The sequence below is a fragment of the Lutra lutra genome, chromosome 9 (genome assembly GCF_902655055.1).
Source record: "Lutra lutra chromosome 9, mLutLut1.2, whole genome shotgun sequence".
Classification (NCBI taxonomy): Eukaryota; Metazoa; Chordata; class Mammalia; order Carnivora; family Mustelidae; genus Lutra; species Lutra lutra.
Window position 1 is genome coordinate 66,981,464 of NC_062286.1, and position 23,700 is coordinate 67,005,163.

At 36.4% G+C, this 23,700-nt stretch overlaps 1 protein-coding gene across 6 annotated transcripts in view; it reads left to right on the forward strand.

Moving 5' to 3' along the window:
* The window catches only part of CCDC88A (coiled-coil domain containing 88A), a 132,090-nt gene that overhangs the window by 14,487 nt on the left and 93,903 nt on the right, over positions 1-23,700 (forward strand). The gene's annotated exons all lie outside the window — the stretch shown is intronic.

Sequence of the window (23,700 nt, forward strand, 5' to 3'; positions counted from 1 at the left end):
CCAAGCCCCTACTCATGCACTCTCTCTCTTGCTCTTTCGCTCTCTCAAATAAAAAATCTTCACTTAAAAAAAAAAGAAGTTAGTTTTGGCCTCTAGAGGTATAGATAGGAAGGGAAATCAAGGGGAGGAAGTTAGGTTTTTTTTCTTTTAAGATTTTATTTATTTGTTTGAGAGAGAGTGAACAGGTACGTGCACAGGAAGGAAAGGTGGGAGGAGTTAGAGGGATAAGCAGACTCTACACTGAGCGTGGTGCCCAATGTGGGTCTAATGCAGGGTTCAACCCCATGACCCTGAGATCATGACCTGAGCTGGAATCAAGAGTCAGATGCTTAACCCACTGAGCCACCAGGCACCCCAGGAAGTTCAAATTCAAACCTTGAAGAGTGATTAGACTTGGGCAGCCATAGTTGAGGAGAGGAGGGTATTTTAAGCTAGGGAATCAACATGAGGAAAAAGCATATTATATATATGACTTAGGAGGTGGTGAAGAGACTAGCCTTGCTACAGGGTCCATCCCAAGTTGGGAAATAGAATATAAATGTGCATAGATGGAGTAGACCAGATTATGGGAAACTTGAAAAATAACCAGTATAATTTAGGCTGCACATGGCAGGCATTGTAGAGCCATTTAAAATTACTTATTAGGGAATTAAACGTATTCGGAAAATCACTTTGCCATTAGTTTGTAGAGTAGATTGATTATTGACTTTATTTGTTCATCCTATATTTATTAAGCATACACTATGTATCCTATTGCAATACTGAAACTACAGAAATCAGTGAAACTTATAATTGTATTAGTGCTTGGACCAAAGATGAGGAATAGGGAGGAACAAGTAAGTGCTAGTAGAAGATAGATGGGTAGTGATGGGTAGCATTCTCTCCTTATGATTGTGAGGTTCAAGTCGGCGTAGGATGTATGAGTGGAGAAGAAGGAGCAAACTCAAGAACTTACAGAGAAATTGATGAAATTCTAGATATAGTGTGTGAAAGGGAAGAATGAGAGATGATATGCCAAGGTTAAAGTTGAGCAGACAGACTGAAAATTATGTATTTCTAGGAAAGAGGATGTTAAGTTTGGATATTTAATTTTGTGTGAGGAAAATAAGGACATTTATTTTATTTAACTTGCAACTGAAAACACTTAAATGTGTAATACAGCAATATATTTTGACAATGATGCCTAATTTATATGAGAAACGTTCCAATACCTATGCATTTGTACTCTTGTTTACATTTTCATTACTGTTAGTACATATTTCATTTTTTAATTTAGTGATATGGTTTTGAGAATGTGTTATTAAAATTCTTTCAGACTGTCAGAATGCTTTAAAGTGTGCATTTGTAGGATCTAACTTATCCGGGAGATTTAACAATTCCCAAAATATTAAGTTGCACTTTTTTTTTTTTTAAAAGATTTTATTTATTTATTTGACAGAGATCACAAGTAGGCAGAGAGGCAGGCAGAGAGAGAGAGGAGGAAGCAAGTTCCCTGCAGAGCAGAGAGCCCAATGTGGGGCTTGATCCCAGGACCCTGGGATCATGACCTGAGCTGAAGGCAGAGGCTTAACCCACTGAGCCAACCAGGCACCCCTAAGTTGCACTTTTATCTCTCAGTTGTTAGAAGTTAGCCATCTTTGTGTTATACTTTTTATTTATTTTTTTTTTTAAGATTTACTTATTTATTTGACAGAGAGAGACACAGCCAGAGAGGGAGCACAAGCAGGGGGAGTGGGAGAGGGAGAAGCAGGCTTCCCGCTGAACAGGGAGCCCAGTGTGGGGCTCGATCCCAGCACCCTGGGATCATGACCTTAGCCGAAAGCATGCGCTTAACTGACTGAGCCCCCCAGCTGCCCCTTGTGTTATACTTCTATTAACTATAATGATTCAAAGTTTTTGTCTGTGCTTACAGAAAGAGCTCAGGCCATGTGTTTTTGAGCAGTGCTGTTCTCAATAAAATTTTCTGTTATCTGAGAGTATTCATATAATTATTCTGTTTTTATTCTGAAAAATAGTCTGTTACTGAGTTATTTATTCTAGAGGAGAATTTTGGTCTTTGTATAGTTCCCCAGGAGTTTTGTTTTTATTTTTGTTTTAATTCTGCAATGCATAAATTAAGTCTAGTATTTATTGAGTGTTGCACATTTTTTTTTTGACTTTCTTATTATCCGGGGCGCCTGGGTGGCTCAGTCGTTAAGCATGTCTGCCTTCAGCTAAGGTCTTGATCCTTGGGTCCTGGGATGGGCCTGGATCTGGCTCCCTGCTCGCATCAGGCTCCCTGCTCTGCGGCAAGCCTGCTTCTCCCTTTCTCACTCCCAGTGCTTATGTTCCTTCTCTTTCTCTCTCTATCAAATAAATAAATAAAATCTTAAAAAAAAAAAAAAGAATACCTGTTATCCATCAATTTTGTGTTCCCAGCTGCTTTCAAAATATTCTAAAATCTTATGTCATTTATTCTTCTGTTTTCTAAAAATCAGGAACCCATTTTATTAAATTGGAGGTCCCTAAAACAGTTCATTTCTCTAGAACCATTTGTAGACCATGTTGCAAAGTCTTTAACTTGTCTATTAATAATTCCTTACTTCCCTACTTGTGTACCTCTCTTCTACCTTGGTTTGCAGTTCATCATATCTTTTCCAATACAATACTTGGTTTGTATGTGGGGTTTTTCTTTCTGTTTTACTATTAGTTTTTATTGTATTCTTTCACTTCTGTTTTTTTAGCAGTGCTTTTTTATTGGATTATCTTTTTTTTCCCCCTTTAATTGGTAGACTTATAATGGAGTTAGTTTGTGTAGTGGAGTACTTTTGTGGAGTACTTTTATGGTACACTGAAGTGGGCAAATTAAACCAATATTGTGGTAATTTCATTCTGCTCCTAGTAGAATTCTTATTCTTAGAGTAATTCTTTATAGAAACTTTTTTTTTTAATATTAGATGATACAAAAAGATTTTCTTGGGATACTTGGGTGGCTCATTCAATTAAGCGTCTGCCTTCAGCTCAGGTCATGATCCCAGTGTCATGGAATCTAGTCCCACATCCTGCTCCTTGCTTAGTGGGGAGCCTGCTTCTCCCTCTGCCTGCCACTCCCCCTGCTTGTACTCTCTCTCCATGACAAATAAGTAAGTCTTTAAAAATATATATATTTTATTACTGAATTTTAAAACTTCTTATTTAAGGTAAGTTTCTATGATTGTGTTTTAGTTTGTTGATTAGAAGAGATTATACTTCTGAAAATACTTTTTAAAGTTTTGTTGTTCTTTTTTTTTAATTTTTAGAGGGCTTTCTTGCTTCTCAGAAATGACTCCTATGCCTGTCACTGGTGATTAATCAAGTGAACTATTGAAATTATCCTAGGAGGTTTTATGGACTTCAGATTAAGAATCCTTTCTCAATTAAATTGGTAGTATGTGAGTGAAAGCTGTACTAGTCAAATCTATCACTGATCAAGTAAAATACCCAATTATGTATCAGCTCAGTTTGAGATTTCTTGACTCTCTAGAACTGATTGGATTTGGAGCAAATACTACCCCAAAATACTACTAAAACAAATTTAAACATACTATAATAAGATTTAAGGACAATGGGTGAAAGTTCTATCACAGATCATTGATGCTTGTTGATTCTATAAACTTTATTTTATTTTTAAGGTTTTATTTATTTATTTGACAGAGATCACAAGTAGGCTGAGAGACAGGCAGAGAGAGAGGAGGAAGCAGGCTCCCCGCTGAGCAGAGAGCCTGTTGCGGGGCTCAATCCCAGGACCCCGGGATCATGACCCGAGCTGAAGGCAAAGGCTTTAACCTACTGAGCCACCCAGGCGCCCCTATAAACTTTATTTTAGTTACTGGGCATGTGGTTGACCACCGTGTAAAAGAAGTTTCTCCTACTTTATGAAGGTGATGATTAGCCATAATACCAAGTCCTCAGGTCTCCATACCTAGAACAGGAATTGATTTGCCTGATACAGTGGATCTTAAAGTGAGACCTAATGGACCCCTGCTAGTCTGTGAGGTCAGAATTATTTTTATTTTTATTTTTTTTATTTTTTATTTTTTAAGATTTTATTTATTTATTTGACAGAGAGAAATCACAGGTAGGCAGAGAGGCAGGCAGAGAGAGAGGAGGAAGCAGGCTCCCTGCTGAGCAGAAAGCCTGACGTGGGGCTCGAACCCAGGACCTGGGATCATGACCTGAGCCGAAGGCAGCGGCTTAACCCACTGAGCCACCCAGGCGCCCCAGAATTATTTTTATATAATATTAAGATGTCATCTGCCTTTTTTGCCTGTTCTGAAAAAAGAAAATGATGGTGCAAAAGCAAAGACAGGTAAAACCGCTGACACCTTAGCATGAATCAAGGAGTGGTACCAAGTTGTACTGATAGTCATTTATTCTTCACACTGTGCACTTAGAGCTAAAAAGAAATCAAGTTTCACTTTAAAATTGTTCTTGGTGAAGCAGTAGAAGTTATTGTATTGAGTCCTGATCCTTGTGTATATTTGTTTGTAATATTCTGTAGGACAAAATGGGAAGTATGTATAAAACACTTCTGTTGCATAATAAAATGTGATGATTATCTCAAGGAAGAGTACTTATAATTTTTTTCTTGAGTTGCAAGCTGAACAAGTCTCTATTTTGTTTTTATTTGAAAAAATGAGTTACAAACTTATTATTCAGGCTTGATTATTGGGCAGACATTTTTTTCAAAAATGAACAAAGTGAGCCTGCCAGCCATTTTAAGGATAACAACTGATTGTGTTGTCTGTGATAAAATTTGATTTACAGAAAACATGAGCTTGGTAACTTCTCAACATTTTAAAGACACTTCTGCTGAGATTGGAGGTGATATTAATCAAGGTGATTTTTTATATTGAATAATAAAATGTTCAGTGTTTGGAAAATCTATATAACTCAGTGAACAAATATTTTCAAAATGGCCATTCATAATAAGAAATCACACACATGTAAAACATGTATTCAACATGCCAGATAGATCAATGGATTTTAATGTTTAACAACAAGAATTCACTGATAGCATTTCAGATTCTATATTGCAACCAGCCTTTAATAAAGTACTACTCTACTGAAGTGTGGTAGTACCAAAGAAGAATATCAGTAATTATCTGAAAGGGCTCGCTGTTAAAATATTCTGTGTATTTGTGAGAGGTCAATTTTCTTCAAAGATTTTGAACAAAATAATATGTCACAACACATTGAATGCAGAAGCAGATTTAAGAATCTACATGTTTTCTACTAAGCTAAACACTAAAGAGGTTTACAAAGTTGTAAAAGAATTTTTTCTGTTTTTGGAAAAGATAATTATCATAAATATGCTCTTTGTGTTAACATACAATGAGTTTGTTATTTTTGCTGGGTTCTTAATTTTAATTTCTAACATAGTAAATATATAGATACAACTTATCTAAACAAAAGCTCTTTAGACTCCTCAATAATGTTTAAAAGTAGATAAAAAGGGGTTCTCAAACTGAAAAGTTGGAAAACTGCTAGCTTAATGTTTGAAGGGCTTATGTGGCTCAATATAAGAAGTAATTTTAGATAGATACTCAGTCATTTTATCCAACTCAGATAAAATCAAAGTTAAATACATGTATAGTATTGGATTTTTGTTCTTTTTGTGTCCATTTGCAATTTTTAAATTAAAACATTAGTTCTCTTTGTTAAATCAGTGAGTATAATGCTGTCCTGCTAGCTCAGTCATGGGCAAACCAGAAAATGTCATAGATATTTTTCAACTTTTGAAGAGGTAACTTAACATATCTAAAATTATGAGAAAGCACATGAAGGAAGACAGTGTGTAGATCTCTGTCTGGTAATTATGTGTTACATACCTCTCCAAAAATGACTGCTCAGTCTTTGTAAAGTTCAAATTAGTTAATATATCTGAAAATATCCTATAGATATATACAAGATTGTATTAATACTAGGTTTCATTTTTTATTTGAGGAGGGAAAGAAATTAAAGTGAAGGGATACTTTTTTAAAAACCACTTATTTCCCTGATATACTCAAGGCTGAGACAGCTTACTATTTGGATGACCCTATATGGTAATGATGCTTACCCAGTTAATTATTTTTCATAAAGCAGTCATTATGGTATATGCACTTTTGAAGTTAGATATGCAAATACTTTGAAATGTTTCATAGTGACATGGAAATGTTGTGTAGTTATATGTTACCATATAAAATGTCTTAAAAATTTTTTAAAAATCTGTTACAACTAGTTTTATATTAGAATGGCATGATCAAAAACATGAACACATGTAGTTGTTAAGGAACAACACTAAACAGATGGTCCAGGAGGACACATAATAGGCTTGCAGTCTGGGTAGAAGAGCATAAAGCCATTAAAACTATCAGATTTCTGTTTCTCATAGATATTAGTCAATGAATAAGTAAAGACATAGTCCTTGGTTATACAAGGACCAAATCTTCGAATGTTAGTGTTAACTAACTTTCTCTTCATCTTTTACCCTAATTTAAAAATTATTGTATACAGTGGTAGATAATACTATTGCCTGCTTATTGAAATTAATGCATCTTGTCATATGTAGGTCATTTTATAAATGTGAAATTGCTGGAGGCCCTCTTTTACTGCCATGTTACATTTAACTTCTGGCTGGACAGATTTGAACTATATTGCTAGGCTATTTGCCTCTAAAGCATTTCTCAGTTTTCATCTTATAAAAGGAGATGGTTGATCTGGGATTATGTTGGCTTGGAAATAGCTATGTATGAATAGAAAGTTACTTGCCCCCATTTCATATGAGTATCATTCAATAGTTCAACTTTTATTTTAGGAAAAGGTCTTTCCAAAGATAAATTCTAAAAAAAAATGCTTTCAAAAAGAGTTTAATCAAAACTGTATTAATCATGACTCTATATTCTGAATTAATCTTTGTTTAGCATTTTAAGTAGTAGACATGAAGGAAAGACAATATTTATAATATTTAATAGACTATAATTTCTTTTTAGAGAATTCTGGATTCATACTATACCCCGTTTGTTTAAATTACTGTACTGTGACTTTTATTGTAAGAATTTTAAAAAGCGCCTTAAAATACAGGCAGGAATGTAGTGCTTTCTGTCTTTACAGGGAATGCATACCTTTTACAGATGAAATTTTTTATATTGTTTTATTTTCTTAAGTTTATTCATAGTCTGATAAATATTTTATGACTCTGAATCTCTTGCACTGAATCCTACATGTATAGTCTCATTAAATGTGCTTCAGCTAAGTAACAGATTCAATTACTTATCTTTTTTCCTAGAAGTAAATAAAATGGACAGTCTTCATGAAACTGTTTTTTTCTGTGGGTGTCTTTACTCTCTTTAAAAATGTTTTACATAGTTAAAAGATTAGCTAGTATTAAAAGGTTCATAGTGGGGGTCCCTGGGTGGCTGTGTGAATTAAGCATCTGCCTTGACTCAGGTCCTCATCTCAGGGTCTTGGACTGGAGCCCCTAGTTCTCTGGCTCCCTGCTCAGCAGGGAGTGTTCCTCCCTATCCTTTTGCCCTCTCCCCACCCAACTAGTACCTGCCTTGCTCACTTGCTCTCTCAAGTAAATAAAATCTCTAAAATAAATAAATAAATAAAAGGTTAATAGTGAAATGGTAATCCCTGCCCTAACTTACCTCTCAGTTCTGTTTCTTAGAGTAAAAACTTAACTTTTAAAAAGCAATTTCTAATGTCATTTAGTGCCATTTATAGTGATAATGTGCCCATCCTTGTATTTCTTAATTTATCCCTTTTAGAGATACTGTCTCTTGACTTCTGGATAATGGTAGATGAGATTTTAGCATTTTTTTCTTTGGCCATTTCTGTATCTTCTTATCCTGTCCTTCTAATATATTTATTACAAGTTTAGTTAAATCAACAATCGGGATTCACATTAATATAACTGTATAATGTTTTCTGCAGAACCTAAACTTTTCTTTAAAAAAAAAAACTTTTTTCTGAAGTTACTAATTTTCTTGGTGTACTTAATTTTCAGTAAGTCTATCCTTAAGGAATCAGCTATCTTTCATCGGAGTGGAGATTAGGACTTTTCAGGCAGTTTCATCTGAGGGTAGTCCATAACTCTGACGTAAAGAGATTGCATTCTTGGGGTGAAAGGGCCTGTTTTCCCTGATCCTAACATATGTCATTATGACCCTAACTCAAATTAGGCATGAATCAAATGAGAAACCCAAGCCTTGTAATTGAAAGTTTATTGCTGTCTAGGTCCATGCTTAAAGTGCTTAGCAGTAATCCTGGTCTCCCAAGTCTGAAAAGTTTATGGATAGGCTGTGATGGATTATTCAGATTGTAAACAAGTAGGAACTATCCAGGTCTGTTTGTATACTAAAATAACTCTCGGTAGGTACAGTGTGGATTAGAAACTAAAACTGAGACTTTGAATACCAAGTATCAGTCTGTTCTACCAAAGAACTACACTTTTCTATTGGATTTCCAAATGAGTCTACTAGATCATAGAAATCTCCTCAAATCCCATGTACTCAAAGCAAAGATTTGTAAACACAAAGCACCACAGTTTTATAAACAGATGCAGGAAACTTTCATTCCCCTATCTTTAATAATCCCGGTTGAATGTGAGGTTAATTTCAGTGTTAAAGTACTTTTCTGCAAATTTTTCAAAATACTGTCTCTTGCTTTTCTAAGTTGCATTTTTTAATTCTTCCCAGATTGCTAAAATAATTTCTTCTGATATCCCTAGTATATAAAAACTAAACTATTCTCTTTTTATATTTAAGATTGTCTTGTTTCAAGGACTCTGAAAGGCTAAAAATATTAAACTTATAAACAAAATTTTCTTTACAAAAAGTTCTTAAAAGATTTGGAGCAAACCAAAATTATAAATTCTTAAAACTTGCTAATTCTTAGAAGAGCTTTATACAAAGAAGGCCAAAGGCTTTTCTGGCAACTGAATATATTTTGAAATACCATGTGAGGAATGTTGGGCATAAAAATTTTTAAAAGAACCTTTAAAACTTTAATAAATATATCAACTTAAAGAATGCAGAGAAATGTAGTAACAACTGTCAGGGACAAAGGTAATATTTACATTATAAAATTTGTTAAAGTGGAAGTGAAATCACTCGTGTTTATTAGATTATCATGCATCCATTTCAAAGTATAATCTAGATTATATATTGTCATGTAATAATGGGTTCGCATTATAAATTTGTACAGTATATATATAGGTGTGTGTGTGTGTGTGTGTGTGTGTGTGTGTATTTATTTATTTAAAGATTTTACTTATTCATTTGAGAGACAGAGAACACTAGCAGGGGAGAGGCAGAGGGAGTGGGAGAAGATGACTCCCCTCATGCAGGGCTCAATCCCAGGACCTGGAGATCACGACCTGAGCTGAAGGCAGATGCTTAAACATCTGAGCCACCTAGCACCCCATATATACCTTTAGTAGTAATATTGAAATCTTCCTTTTTTCTTTTTTAAAAGATTTTATTTATTTATTTGTCACAGAGAGAGCACAAGAAGAGGAGGTGGCAGGCAGAGCAGGCAGAAGGAGAAGCAGGCTAGCGGGCTCCCTGCCAACCAAGGAGCCTGATGCAGGACTGGATCCTAAGACCCTGGGATCATGACCTGAGCCGAAGACAGATGCTTAACTGACTTAGCCACCCAGGCATCCCAATATTGAAATCTTTCTTAAATACTTGTTGTCAGAATTAAAAGCCTGGGTTTATTAAAATAAAAAAGACTTTTCAGGTCTATTATCAGTGTATGACTAGGAGGCAGTCACAGGTAAGAGGTAGGTAAGGGGATTCAAATACAGAACAAGGAAAATAAAAATAAGAAGAAGAAAGCTAGAGAGATATTTACTGACTCTCTATGATTACAAGTGACATTTACGTAATTGTAGGTTTACCTAACATTTTTGTTACTATAGTTGTTCTTACTCTCCTCTCCCAATTACAATTATCTGTATACTTTTCTCCACAATGGTAGATTGACTAAATTATGCTTTTATACATTAAGTAAGATGGCCACAGTAGGTACTCAGTGAGTCTTTAACTTACTAAATGTATCAGAGTTGATTATAAAAAACAGGATTTTCCCTTCAGCATTCTGTGTTTTTAACCATGACTTCCTGCCCATGCTGCTGTTTGTCCCTGTTTGCCATCACACATAATCTGACTTCTGCAATACAGTCTCCTTTTTTTTTTTTAAAGATTATTTATTTATTTATTTATTTATTTGACAGAGAGAGAGATCACAAGTAGGCAGAGAGTCAGACAGAGAGAGAGAGAAGCAGGCTCCCCGCTGAGCAAAGAGCCCGACGCGGGGCTCGATCCCAAGACACTGAGATCATGACCTGAGCCGAAGGCAGCGGCTCAATCCACTGAGCCACCCAGGCGCCCCAGTCTCCTTTTTTTTTAAGTAACTGGTTCTGGTTGGTGCTTTTACCTTGGAGGCCCACTTCTCCAGTTATACTCATTTGCCTTGGGCTACTCCTTAATTCCCTTGCACTAAGCATAAATCAGTCACAGGTCAGATTGGGCTTGTCTTTCTTACTACTATTATTCCTTGTTCTGTATATCTCAAATTGTAGGTTAGGACTCTGTTATTCAGCTGATCTTTGGGACATGAACCTTCATGGGGGGGGGTCTCTATTCTGGGCTGCCAAATGAGTTGTTAGCTTGGAGAATGTCATCTCATAACTCTTATTAGGAAGCAGCCATTTTTGAAACACTGCTTAGTCGATTACTTATTTTTATTTATTCAAACAACGTTGTTAGGATATATACTAATTTTTAGAGATTAAAAATGTGAATAAGGGGGTGCCTGGGTGGTTCAGAGGGTTAAGCCTCTGCCTTCGGCCTGGATCAATGATCTCAGGGCCCTGGAATCGAGCCCCACGTTGGGCTCTCTTCTCAGCAGGGAGCCTGCTTCTCCCTCTCTCGCCTACTTGTGATCTCTGTCAAATAAATAAATAAAATCTAAAAAAAAATGTGAATAAGACATGATTTCTGCTGTCATGGTACTTATAGTCAGGTGAGAAAGTGAGAGGCATGAAGATAATTAAATATCAGAATGTCTATGTACCAAAAAGAGGGAATGGTTTTTATTTTATTTTATTATTATTTTTTTAAAGATTTTATTTATTTGACAGACAGAGATCACAAGTAGACAGAGAGGCAGGCAGAGAGAGAGAGGGAAGCAGGCTCCCTGCTGAGCAGAGAGCCTGATGCGGGACTCGATCCCAGGACCCTGAGATCATGACCTGAGCCGAAGGCAGCGGCTCAACCCACTGAGCCACCCAGGCACCCCGAGGGAATGGTTTTTATACTATTTAATCAGTCTGTACAATTAATGTGAGGATGACTCAGTGTTAGATGATGTAACAATGTAACTGACTACATTAACATATTAAAGAAGAAGAATCACATGGGAATAGATGTCGGAAAAATTGGGTAAAATTCAGCACCCATTCAGATATTGAATAAAGAATAGGAGGGAATTGGGGCGCCTGGGTGGCTCAGTGGGTTAAGCCGCTGCCTTCAGCTCAGGTCATGATCCCAGGTCCTGGGTTCGAGCCCCACATCGGGCTTTCTGCTCAGCAGGGAGCCTGCTTCCTCCTCTCTCTCTGCCTGCCTCTCTGCTTACTTGTGATTTCTCTCTGTCAGATAAATAAATAAAATCTTTAAAAAAAAAAAAAAAGAATAGGAGGGAACTTAACTTGAAAGAAGGTATATATCAAAAAATTACAGCAAACATTATACATAAAGGGTGAAACATTAAAAGCCGTTTTATTAAATTTGAGAACAAGATAAGGAATGAATGAATATCTTCATTATTTGTTGATGCAGTAAGTAAAGAAATAGAAATGAGGTGTCAGATTGGAGAAGAGGAGATAATTGTTATTTGCTGTTGATAAAAGCATTCTTTTACTGGAAAACCAAGAAAATGAACTAAATAAATAAATCTGGAAGGTGATTAATCACAAGTGAAATCCACAATAGCTACAGTTTTCCTGTTATACACTGTATTGTGACAAAATACACAATATAATAGAAAAACTCATTTCTCCAACAAAAACCCAGTAAGAAAAAAAATTACTTAGAAGTATGAGATCTTTGTGGGGAAATTAAAAAATTTTACCAATGCAAATAACAGTCTTTTCAAATAATTATTATTAATAAGATCCTAATAATTCTCAACCAGGTTTTTCCTAGAACCTTATAAAGAGCCTAAATTCAGAGAAAAGAGCAGTAATCAGGACAATTTAAAAACAAAAGAGAGGGGCTTGCTCTAGTTGAATTATGATAATAAACCTATAGTAATATAAAAAAGTTCTTAAAGACAGGAATAGAAAATTGGGCCAATGGAATACAACAGACTCCAAAAGTAGGCCCACACTTCATGGGGATCTAATATGTCATAGAGATCAGTGAGAAATAAGGTCTTTAGTAATTGGTGTTAGGAAAATTGATTATCAGTTTGGAAAAACTACAAATTATATTCAAGACAACCTCCAAAATCACCAACAGACAACCTATGAGAATAAGAAAGTTTAGCAAGGTTTCCAAAGATGATAGGAATGCACAAAAATTGATAGCACTCATATATTAGTAATAACTTATTAGTAAAAATATTTTTAAAATATTACATTCATTCTAATGGCAAAAACTAGGAGGCATTTAATAAGCATATATGTAATAATTCTTGCCAGAGAAAACTATAAATTAGTTTTGAAGAGCTTCATGATGGATGTGATTCCAAAAACCCAGGCAACAAAAGCAAAATTAGACAAATAGATTGCATCAAAGTAAAAATTTATGCACAGTAAAAGAAACAACAAAATGAAAAGATAATCTACAATTTTTTATCAAAGTAATTATAGTAATAGACTATGATCCATTGAATATTATAGGGAATCATGAGTGTGTATTGTTATAAATAAATTGATCAGATTATTGACATAGTTACTGAGTATGTCTTCACAAAATACTTAATAATGACAAAAGAAAAATAACTATCATGGAGGAAACTGGCAGTTACCAGTTTAATCAAGTGATAAAAGGGAGTGTCCTCAGTAATGAGACAAAATGAAATCATGCACCATCTCTTAGGATGTACTGAGAAGAGCACAACATCTCTTCTGTGTTTTTGCTGTTAAAGATACATAACCTGAACTTCGTTATGAGTCAGACACAGTCTAATTAGTTAAACCCAAGTGAAGGACATTCTATGAATAACTGGTTTAACCTTTTAAAATGCCTAGGTCATGAAATTCAAGGAAAGACAGAAGCTATTCCAAACTGAAAGAAAGTAAAGATGAAAATTCAGACTACTGAATGACAAGTGTGATTCTGAATTAGATCCTTTTCTTATAAAGGATATCCATTTATTATCTGGGAATAATAGACTTGAATGGGTTCTAAAGATTGGATGGTAGGAAAATATTATTGTTAATTTACTGATTTTAATAATTATATGTGTAGAACATAAGCACTAAAATTTGGGGGGGTTATTGGATATCAGGACAGCAACTTACTCTCAAGAGGTTTGGAAAAAAGTCTACTTGTCCATGCAACTTTTCTGTAAGTTTGATATTGCCCCATAAATCACTTAAACTCTGTACTTTTCAGCTGGTTTATTTTTTTTCCCCTCTGTTTTTGATTTTTTTATTGTGTCTTCAAGTTCACTAATCTTTTGTTAACAGTTTCCTATCTACTGTTAAGCCCATGCAGTGAATTTATCATTTCAGATATGTAATTTTTAGCTTTCAAAGTTCCATTTGGGTTGTTTTTTTTTTTTTTTTACAGTTTCCTTTTCTCCTCACATAATGCTCATGTTTTCTTTTAAGTCCTTTACTGTATAGTTGAATATATAGGTTTGAATAACAGGTTTGAACTGCATGGATCCACTTACACACAGATATTTGTAATAAATACAGTATAGTACTATAAATATATTTTTCTCTTATAATTTTCTTAATTTTTTCTCTCTAGTTTACTTTGTTATAAGAATACAGTATATATACATATAAAAATATGTATTAGTAGACTTTATGTTATTGGTAAGGCTCTGAGCAACAGTAAGCTATTAGTAAAGTTTTGGGAAAATCAAAATTTCTTTGTAGATTTTTGGCCATGCAAGTGGTCAGTACTTCTAATCCCATGTCATTCAAGGGGTCGCTATATTTATAATGGCTTTTTATAAGTTCTTGTCTGCTCTTCCCGTGATCTCTTTAATTTCTGGGACTGTTTCTTTTGACTTTGCATTTTTCTTTCCTGGTCACAAATCACTTTTTTTTTTTCCACCCCCCTTCTTTACATGTCTAGTAATTTTTGATTGTATAGTGGACATTTTGGTTATTACATTGTGATGTGTCTGGATCTTATCCTTTCAGGAGTGATGAATTTTGTTTTGGCATGTTTTCAAGTTGCTTGTAATTAACTTGATCCTTTGAAAGCTTATTTTTTTTTTTTTTAGTTTTTTCATTAAATTTTATTTTTTATAAACATATATTTTTATCCCGAGGGGTACAGGTCTGCGAATTGCCAGGTTTACACACTTACACACTTTTTACACACTGTGTTTACACACAGCACTCACCATAGCACATACCCTCCCCAACATCCATAACCCCACCCCCCCCCTCCCAACCCCCCCTCCCCCCATCAACCCTCAGTTTGTTTTGTGAGATTAAGAGTCACTTATGGTTTGTCTCCCTCCCAATCCCATCTTGTTTCATTTATTCTTCTTCTATCCCCTTAACCCCCCATGTTGCATCTCCTCTCCCTCATATCAGGGAGATCATATGATAGTTGTCTTTCTCCAATTGACTTATTTCGCTAAGCATGATACCCTCTAGTTCCATCCACGTCGTCGCAAATGGCAGGATTTCATTTCTTTTGATGGCTGCATAGTATTCCATTGTGTATATATACCACATCTTCTTTATCCATTCGTCTGTTGATGGACATCTAGGTTCTTTCCATAGTTTGGCTATTGTAGACATTGCTGCTATAAACATTCGGGTGCACGTGCCCCTTCAGATCACTACGTTTGTATCTTTAGGGTAAATACCCAGCAGTGCAATTGCTGGGTCATAGGGTAGTTCTATTTTCAACATTTTGAGGAATCTCCATGCTGTTTTCCAGAGCGGTTGCACCAGCTTGCATTCCCACCAACAGTGTAGGAGGGTTCCCCTTTCTCCGCATCCTCGCCAGCATCTGTCATTTCCTGACTTGTTAATTTTAGCCATTCTGACTGGTGTGAGGTGATATCTCATTGTGGTTTTGATTTGTATTTCCCTGATGCCGAGTGATATGGAGCACTTTTTCATGTGTCTGTTGGCCATCTGGATGTCTTCTTTGCAGAAACGTCTGTTCATGTCCTCTGCCCATTTCTTGATTGGATTATTTGTTCTTTGGGTGTTGAGTTTACTAAGTTCTTTATAGATTTTGGACACTAGCCCTTTATCTGATATGTCATTTGCAAATATCTTCTCCCATTCTGTCAGTTGTCTTTTGGTTTTGTTCACTGTTTCCTTTGCTGTGCAAAAGCTTTTGATCTTGATAAAATCCCAATAGTTCATTTTTGCCCTTGCTTCCCTTGCCTTTGGCGATATTCCTAGGAAGATGTTGCTGCGGCTGAGGTCGAAGAGGTTGCTGCCTGTGTTCTCCTCAAGGATTTTGATAGATTCCTTTCTCACATTGAGATCCTTCATCCATTTTGAGTCTATTTTCGTGTGTGGTGTAAGGAAATGATCCAATTTCATTTTTCTGCATGTGGCTGTCCAATTTTCCCAACACCATTTATTGAAGAGGCTGTCTTTTTTCCATTGGGCATTCTTTCCTGCTTTGTCGAAGATGAGTTGACCATAGAGTTGAGGGTCTATTTCTGGGCTCTCTATTCTGTTCCATTGATCTATGTGTCTGTTTTTGTGCCAGTACCATGCTGTCTTGATGATGACAGCTTTGTAATAGAGCTTGAAGTCCGGAATTGTGATGCCACCAACTTTGGCTTTCTTTTTCAATATTCCTTTGGCTATTCGAGGTCTTTTCTGGTTCCATATAAATTTTAGGATTATTTGTTCCATTTCTTTGAAAAAAATGGATGGTACTTTGATAGGAATTGCATTAAATGTGTAGATTGCTTTAGGTAGCATAGACATTTTCACAATATTTATTCTTCCAATCCAGGAGCATGGAACATTTTTCCATTTCTTTGTGTCTTCCTCAATTTCTTTCATGAGTACTTTATAGTTTTCTGAGTATAGATTCTTAGTCTCTTTGGTTAGGTTTATTCCTAGGTATCTTATACTTTTGGGTGCAATTGTAAATGGGATGGACTCCTTAATTTCTCTTTCTCCTGTCTTGTTGTTGGTGTAGAGAAATGCAACTGATTTCTGTGCATTGATTTTATATCCTGACACTTTACTGAATTCCTGTACAAGTTCTAGCAGTTTTGGAGTGGAGTCTTTTGGGTTTTCCACATATAGTATCATATCATCTGCGAAGAGTGATAGTTTGACTTCTTCTTTGCCGATTTGGATGCCTTTAATTTCCTTTTGTTGTCTGATTGCTGAGGCTAGGACTTCTAGTACTATGTTGAATAGCAGTGGTGATAACGGACATCCCTGTCGTGTTCCTGACCTTAGCGGAAAAGCTTTCAGTTTTTCTCCATTGAGAATGATATTTGCGGTGGGTTTTTCATAGATGGCTTTGATAATATTGAGGTATGTGCCCTCTATCCCTACACTTTGAAGAGTTTTGATCAGGAAGGGATGCTGTACTTTGTCAAATGCTTTTTCAGCATCTATGGAGAGTATCATATGGTTCTTGTTCTTTCTTTTATTAATGTGTTGTATCACATTGATTGATTTGCGGATGTTGAACCAACCTTGCAGCCCTGGAATAAATCCCACTTGGTCGTGGTGAATGATCCTTTTAATGTACTGTTGTATCCTATTGGCTAGTATTTTGGCGAGAATTTTTGCATCTGTGTTCATCAAGGATATTGGTCTGTAGTTCTCTTTTTTGATGGGATCCTTGTCTGGTTTTGGGATCAAGGTGATGCTGGCCTCATAAAATGAGTTTGGAAGTTTTCCTTCCATTTCTATTTTTTGGAACAGTTTCAGGAGAATAGGAATTAGTTCTTCTATAAATGTTTGGTAGAATTCCCCCCGGGAAGCCGTCTGGCCCTGGGCTTTTGTTTGTTTGGAGATTTTTGATGACTGTTTCAATCTCCTTACTGGTTATGGGTCTGTTCAGGTTTTCTATTTCTTCCTGGTTCAGTTGTGGTAGTTTATATGTCTCTAGGAATGCATCCATTTCTTCCAGATTGTCAAATTTGTTGGCGTAGAGTTGCTCATAGTATGTTCTTATAATTGTCTGTATTTCTTTGGTGTTCGTTGTGATCTCTCCTCTTTCATTCATGATTTTATTTATTTGGGTCCTTTCTCTTTTCTTTTTGATAAGTCTGGCCAGGGGTTTATCAATCTAATTAATTCTTTCTAAGAACCAGCTCCTAGGTTCATTGATTTGTTCTATTGCTTTTTTGGTTTCTATTTCATTGATTTCTGCTCTGATCTTTATGATTTCTCTTCTCCTGTTGGGTTTAGGGTTTCTTTCTTGTTCTTTCTCCAGCTCCTTTAGGTATAGGGTTAGGTTGTGAACCTGAGACCTTTCTTGTTTCTTGAGAAAAGCTTGTACTGCTATATATTTTCCTCTCAGGACTGCCTTTGTTGTGTCCCACAGATTCTGAACCGTTGTGTTTTCATTATCATTTGTTTCCATGAATTTTTTCAATTCTTCTTTAATTTCCTGGTTGACCCACTCATTCTTTAGAAGGATGCTGTTTAGTCTCCATGTATTTGGGTTCTTTCCAAATTTCCTCTTGTTATTGAGTTCTAGCTTCAGAGCATTGTGGTCTGAAAATATGCAGGGAATGATCCCAATCTTTTGATACCGGTTGAGACTTGATTTAGGAACAAGAATGTGATCTATTCTGGAGAATGTTCCATGTGCACTAGAGAAGAATGTGTATTCTGTTGCTTTGGGATGAAATGTTCTGAATATATCTGTGATGTCCATCTGGTCCAGTGTGTCATTTAAGGCCTTTATTTCCTTGTTGATCTTTTGCTTGGATGACCTGTCCATTTCAGTGAGGGGAGTGTTAAAATCCCCTACTATTATTGTATTCTTGTCGATGTGTTTCTTTGATTTTGTTAGTAATTGGTTTATTAGTGGCTGCTCCCACGTTAGGGGCAAGATATTGAAAATTGTTAGATCTTCTTGTTGGACAGTTCCTTTGAGTATGATATATCGTGTCCTTCTTCATCTCCTTATTATAGTCCTTTGGCTTAAATCTAATTGATCTGATATAAGGATTGCCACTCCTGCTTTCTCTGATGTCCATTAGCATGGTAAATTCTTTTCCACCCCCTCACTTTAAACCTGGAGGTGTCTTCGGGTTTAAGATGAGTTTCTTGTAGGCAACTATAGATGGGTTTTGTTTTTTTTTATCCATTCTGATACCCTGTGTCTTTGATTGGGCATTTAGCCATTAACATTCAGGTAAGTATTGAGAGATATGAATTTAGTGCCATTGTATTGCCTGTAAGGTGACTGTTATTGTACATTGTCTCTGTTCTTTCTGATCTACTACTTTTAGGGTCTCTCTTTGCTTAGAGGACCCCTTTCAATATTTCCTGTAGAGCTGGTTTGGTATTTGCAAATTCTTTCAGTTTTTGTTTGTCCTGGAAGCTTTTAATCTCTCCTTCTATTTTCAATGATAGCTTAGCTGGATATAGTATTCTTGGCTGCATGTTTTTCTCATTTAGTACTCTGAATATATCATGCCAGCTCTTTCTGGCCTGCCAGGTCTCTGTGGATAAGTCTGCTGCCAATCTAATATTTTTACCATTGTGCGTTACAGACTTCTTTTCCCGGGCTGCTTTCAGGATCTTTTCTTTGTCACTAAGACTTGTAAATTTTACTATTAGGTGACAGGGTGTGGACCTATTCTTATTGATTTTGAGGGGGGTTCTCTGAACCTCCTGGATTTTGATGCTTGTTCCCTTTGCCATATTGGGGAAATTCTCTCCAATAATTCTCTCCAACATACCTTCTGCTCCCCTCTCTGTTTCCTCTTCTTCTGGAATCCCAATTATTCTAATGTTGTTTCGTCTTATGGTGTCACTTATCTCTCGAATTCTCCCCTCGTGGTCCAGGAGCTGTTTGTCCCTCTTTTGCTCAGCTTCTTTATTCTCTGTCATTTGGTCTTCTATATCGCTAATTCTTTCTTCTGCCTCATTTATCCTAGCAGTGAGAGCCTCCATTTTTGATTGCACCTCATTAATAGCTTTTTTGATTTCCACTTGGTTAGATTTTATTTCTTTTATTTCTCCAGAAAGGGCTTTTATATCTCCCGAGAGGGTTGTTTTAATATCTTCCATGCCTTTTTCAAGCCCGGGTAGAACCTTGAGAATCGTCATTCTGAACTCTAGATCTGACATATTACCAATGTCTGGATTGATTAGGTCCCTAGCCTTTGGTACTGCTTCTTGTTCTTTTTTTTGTTGTGAATTTTTCCGCCTTGTCATTTTGTCCAGATAAGAGTATATGAAGGAGCAAGTAAAATACTAAAAGGGTGGCAACAACCCCAGGAAAATATGCTTTAGCCAAATCAGAAGAGATCCCAAATTGTGAGGGGGGAGAAAGGGGATAAAAAGGGGTTCAGAAGAAGGAAAAGAAAAAAAAAAAACTATTAAAAAAAGTAAGCCGATAAAAAATATAAAAAGGAAAAAAAATATATATATATTAGATAAACTATTTAAAAAACGTTAAAAAAAAGAAAACGGTAAAAGTTAAAAAAATTTAGCAGAAGAAGAGAAAAAAAATTGAAAAAGAAAAAAAAATTAAATTAACTGCAAGGCTAAAGAATCATGGGGAGAAAGCCATGAGTTCCATGCTTTGCTTTCTTCTCCTCTGGAATTCCGCCGCTCTCCTTGGTATTGAAACTGCACTCCTTGGAAGGTGAACTTGGTCCTGGCTGGGTTTCTTGTTGATCTTCTTGGGGAGGGGCCTGTTGTAGTGATTCTCAAGCGTCTTTGCCCCAGGCGGAGTTGCACCGCCCTTACCCGGGGGCCGGGCTGAGTAATCCGCTCGGGTTTGCTGGGTTTGCTTTTGGGAGCTTTTGTTCCCTGAGCACTTTCCGTAGAGTTCTGGAGGACGGGTGTGAAGATGGCAGCCTCCCCGTCTCCGGCCCGGAGGAGCCGAGAGCCCGGGGCCCCACTCCTCAGTGCGCCCTCAGAGAACAGCGCCCAATGACTCCGGTCACCCTGCCTCCGGCCGCGCTCCAAGCTGACCGATCCTGCGACCGGTTCAAGGTAACCCCGAGTTTAGAGCTCACCTCCTCGGCTCTGTCTCTGTAGCCGGCTTCCCCGTTCTAATACCGGTAAGCTCTGCGACACTCAGACACCCCCATCCTTCTGTGACCCTGCGGGACCTGAGGCCGCGCTGACCCCGCCTGGGCTTCACCCCAGTTAAGCCTCTGGAGCGATGTCCCTCAGCGGAACAGACTTTTAAAAGTCCCGATTTTGTGCTCCGTTGCTCCGCTGCTCGCCGGGAGCCGGCCCCTCCCCCTGTGGTCTATCTTCCAGTCGCTTTGGATTCACTTCTCCGCCAGTCCTACCTTTCAGATAGTGGTTGATTTTCTGTTTCTAGAATTGCTGTTCTTCTTCTCTTCAATCTCCTGTTGGATTTGTAGGTGTTTGCAATCTTTAGATAAGCTATTTAGCTGATCTCCCGCTACCTGAAGTAGTCTCAGCCTGCTACTTCTCCGCCATCTTGACTCCTCGAAAGCTTATTTTTAAAGCTTCTTGGGGGAGGTTCCGGAATAGTTTTTACTCAACTGCTAGATTATTCCTACTTCTAAGATAATTTTCCGAGGTTTCTCTACTAAATGCTCTGGGTGTTTGTAAAGGTCTCTTTTACACTCTGGCTGGTCAGAACTTGAATATCTTTCTGTACTTTGTGAGCTGTGGTTGTTATTTAGCTTATAGCATTCTTGTGGTTGTCCTCTCCTCAGCCTTGTAGAATTTAGGGGTACATATGCCCAACTTAGTATTTAGTCAAATTCTTCACTGCATATAGTTGGAGCTCTCTTATATATTAGGATAGTTTCCTATCTCTAGTATTCTTTTCTGAAAATTTTAGTTACTTTAGTTTCTTTGAACTCTAAGTTTTGGGTACTTAAGTTCAGTGAAGCTTGGGCAACCCCTCCCAATACCTCATTCTGGAAAATGCCTCGTTGCTTCACTAAAGAGAACCTTTTGAGGGATTATAACATTATAATATTATAACCTGCTGTCCAAAGTCTGAAACTGTTACTTCATGTTTGTACAGTTTTCTAGCTCTTTATGGCAAGAGGGCAAATTTGATGCTAGCTATTCCTACTTGATATTTTAACTTACTTTGGTTGTATTATTTTCTCATTCAGTGTTGTGAGCAATCTCACAGAATATGGCTGAACTGATGCAGTGTTGGGGATTGACTGTGAGAGTTCGGTCACATGACAAAGGATCAATATGTTGGGAATTCTGGCAAAAGAATAGTTGAAGTAAAGCAATAATTCTCAGAGTATGGTTTGAGGATCCTCGCAGGGGTTCCATGGGGTCTTTCTACTTCTAAGTACATATTCTGGTAAGGCTAAATTTTCTTCATGTACATGAACCAAAATACCACAAACAATAGATGAATGCAGAAACAAAGATGAGCAAGCTTGTTTTTCAGGTTTAAACTAGGTATTAAAGTGATGTGTAAAAATAGTAAAACAATGCTACTCTTCTCACTAATCTTTTTACTTTGATATTTTTAAACATGTAATTTATTATTTTTAAAAATGAGTTAATAAGTAAACAGCTGTGAAATCTTCTCAGTTTTAAATTCTGTTAAAATAAGTACAGCCACAAAAATAAAAGTTTGGGGCCTAAAAGTTTGAGAATTATTAAAATAAAGCACCATACAGTCTGATCTGTCTGGGAAAGGAACTGAAGGCATTAGGCGTATAAAGTATAAAGGAGTATAAAAGCATTAGGTAAAAAAGGGAAGGATTAAGGAATGAGAGGTTCTATTGAGTTCCTCTTCTCTATTGTATAGGTATCAATTTCCTTATTCCTCTGCATTCTTGTGTGGAGGTGTGGCAGTTAAAGTCATAATCAGGAGACAGTACTGTGTCGCAACAACTGCTGAGATTTTTGCTTTATGATACTATGTGTTCAGCCCTTGCATAAGGAATCCTGATTTAACGTCTGCCATTTCACTTGGCCATGTCCTTCTCCAGCCTGGCCACTTTCCCCTAATGCGGAACTAGCTTGTACGTGCTTATGTTCTGGCATCAACATCCCTTCTGTTCTAGTGCCACCACTTGTACTTGGATTTCCTGTTCTTCTTAAAAAGAAAATAAATGAGTATTTGTCTCTGGTTTATTATCAAATGTTTTCAACGTCTATTTGTATGTTGAAAATGGCAGGATCTCCTTTGTCATGGCTGAATAATAACGCTAATATATGTGTATAAATATATATCGTATGTATCTCACATCTTTTTTGTGCATTTATCTGTTGATAGGTTGTTTCTCTGTGTTCGCTATTGTAAATAATACTTCAGTGAATTGCAGGTATCTTTTCGAGATCCTGGTTTCACTTCCTTTGGCTTATATATTGTGAAATTCGGTTGCTGGATCATATGGTAGCTCTGTTTTTAGTTTTTTTATGAATCTCTACAGTGGTTACAACAAATTACATTCCTAATAATAGTGCAGAAGAGTTCCTTTTCTCCACATCCTTGCCAACATTTGTTATCTCTTATGTTTTTGATGTTTGGATGTAGCTCTTTTAACAGATGTGAGGGTGATGAATTTGATTTGCGTTTTTTTGATTAGTGATGTTTAAGTACCTTTTCATGTACCTATTGGCCATTTGTAGGTCATTTTTTAGAAAAATGTTCAGCTCCTCTGCCCATTTTAAAATTAGTTTGGTTTTTGCTGTCAAGTTGAATGAGTTTTTTATATATTTTGGATATTAACCCTTTATCAGATATATGATTTGAAAATATTTTCTCCCATTCCATAGGTTGCCTTTTCATTTTGTTGATGGTTTTCTTGGCTGTGCAGAAGCTTTTTAGTTCTATGTAGTTACACTTATTTTTTTCTTTTTGTTTATATTGTCTTTGTTTTTGGTGTCATTGAATTTCACAATCTTAACCATGGTCAATTTTTCCTCAGTTTCTGCTATCTCAGAATCATTCAACCATTTGCTTTCATTGAATGTGTAAAGTTTACCCAAGATTAAAGTATTAACCCATGTTATAACTGCATTCTTTAATTCCTGTGTGACAGTGCCTGCTCAAATATAGTCCTCATTATTCAGTGAGAAAATAGAGCATTTCTTGGTTATTAGCTCATATTTTACATTCTTGATTTAAATAGATTTATTTTGGGTGATGGAAATAAATATATTCAAAGGAAGTAGGAGGTTATTTATCCCAGGAAGGTAGAGAAACAAAATGAGAATGAAGGGCAATATCTGACTTATGTTTCAAATTTACTTTGCCATTGTCCTAAAAATATCAAATGCATTTATATTAATTAGAAGCATAGAACACATGTCAAAAAAATCATCTTCATTTTGGATTGTCTCTTTAA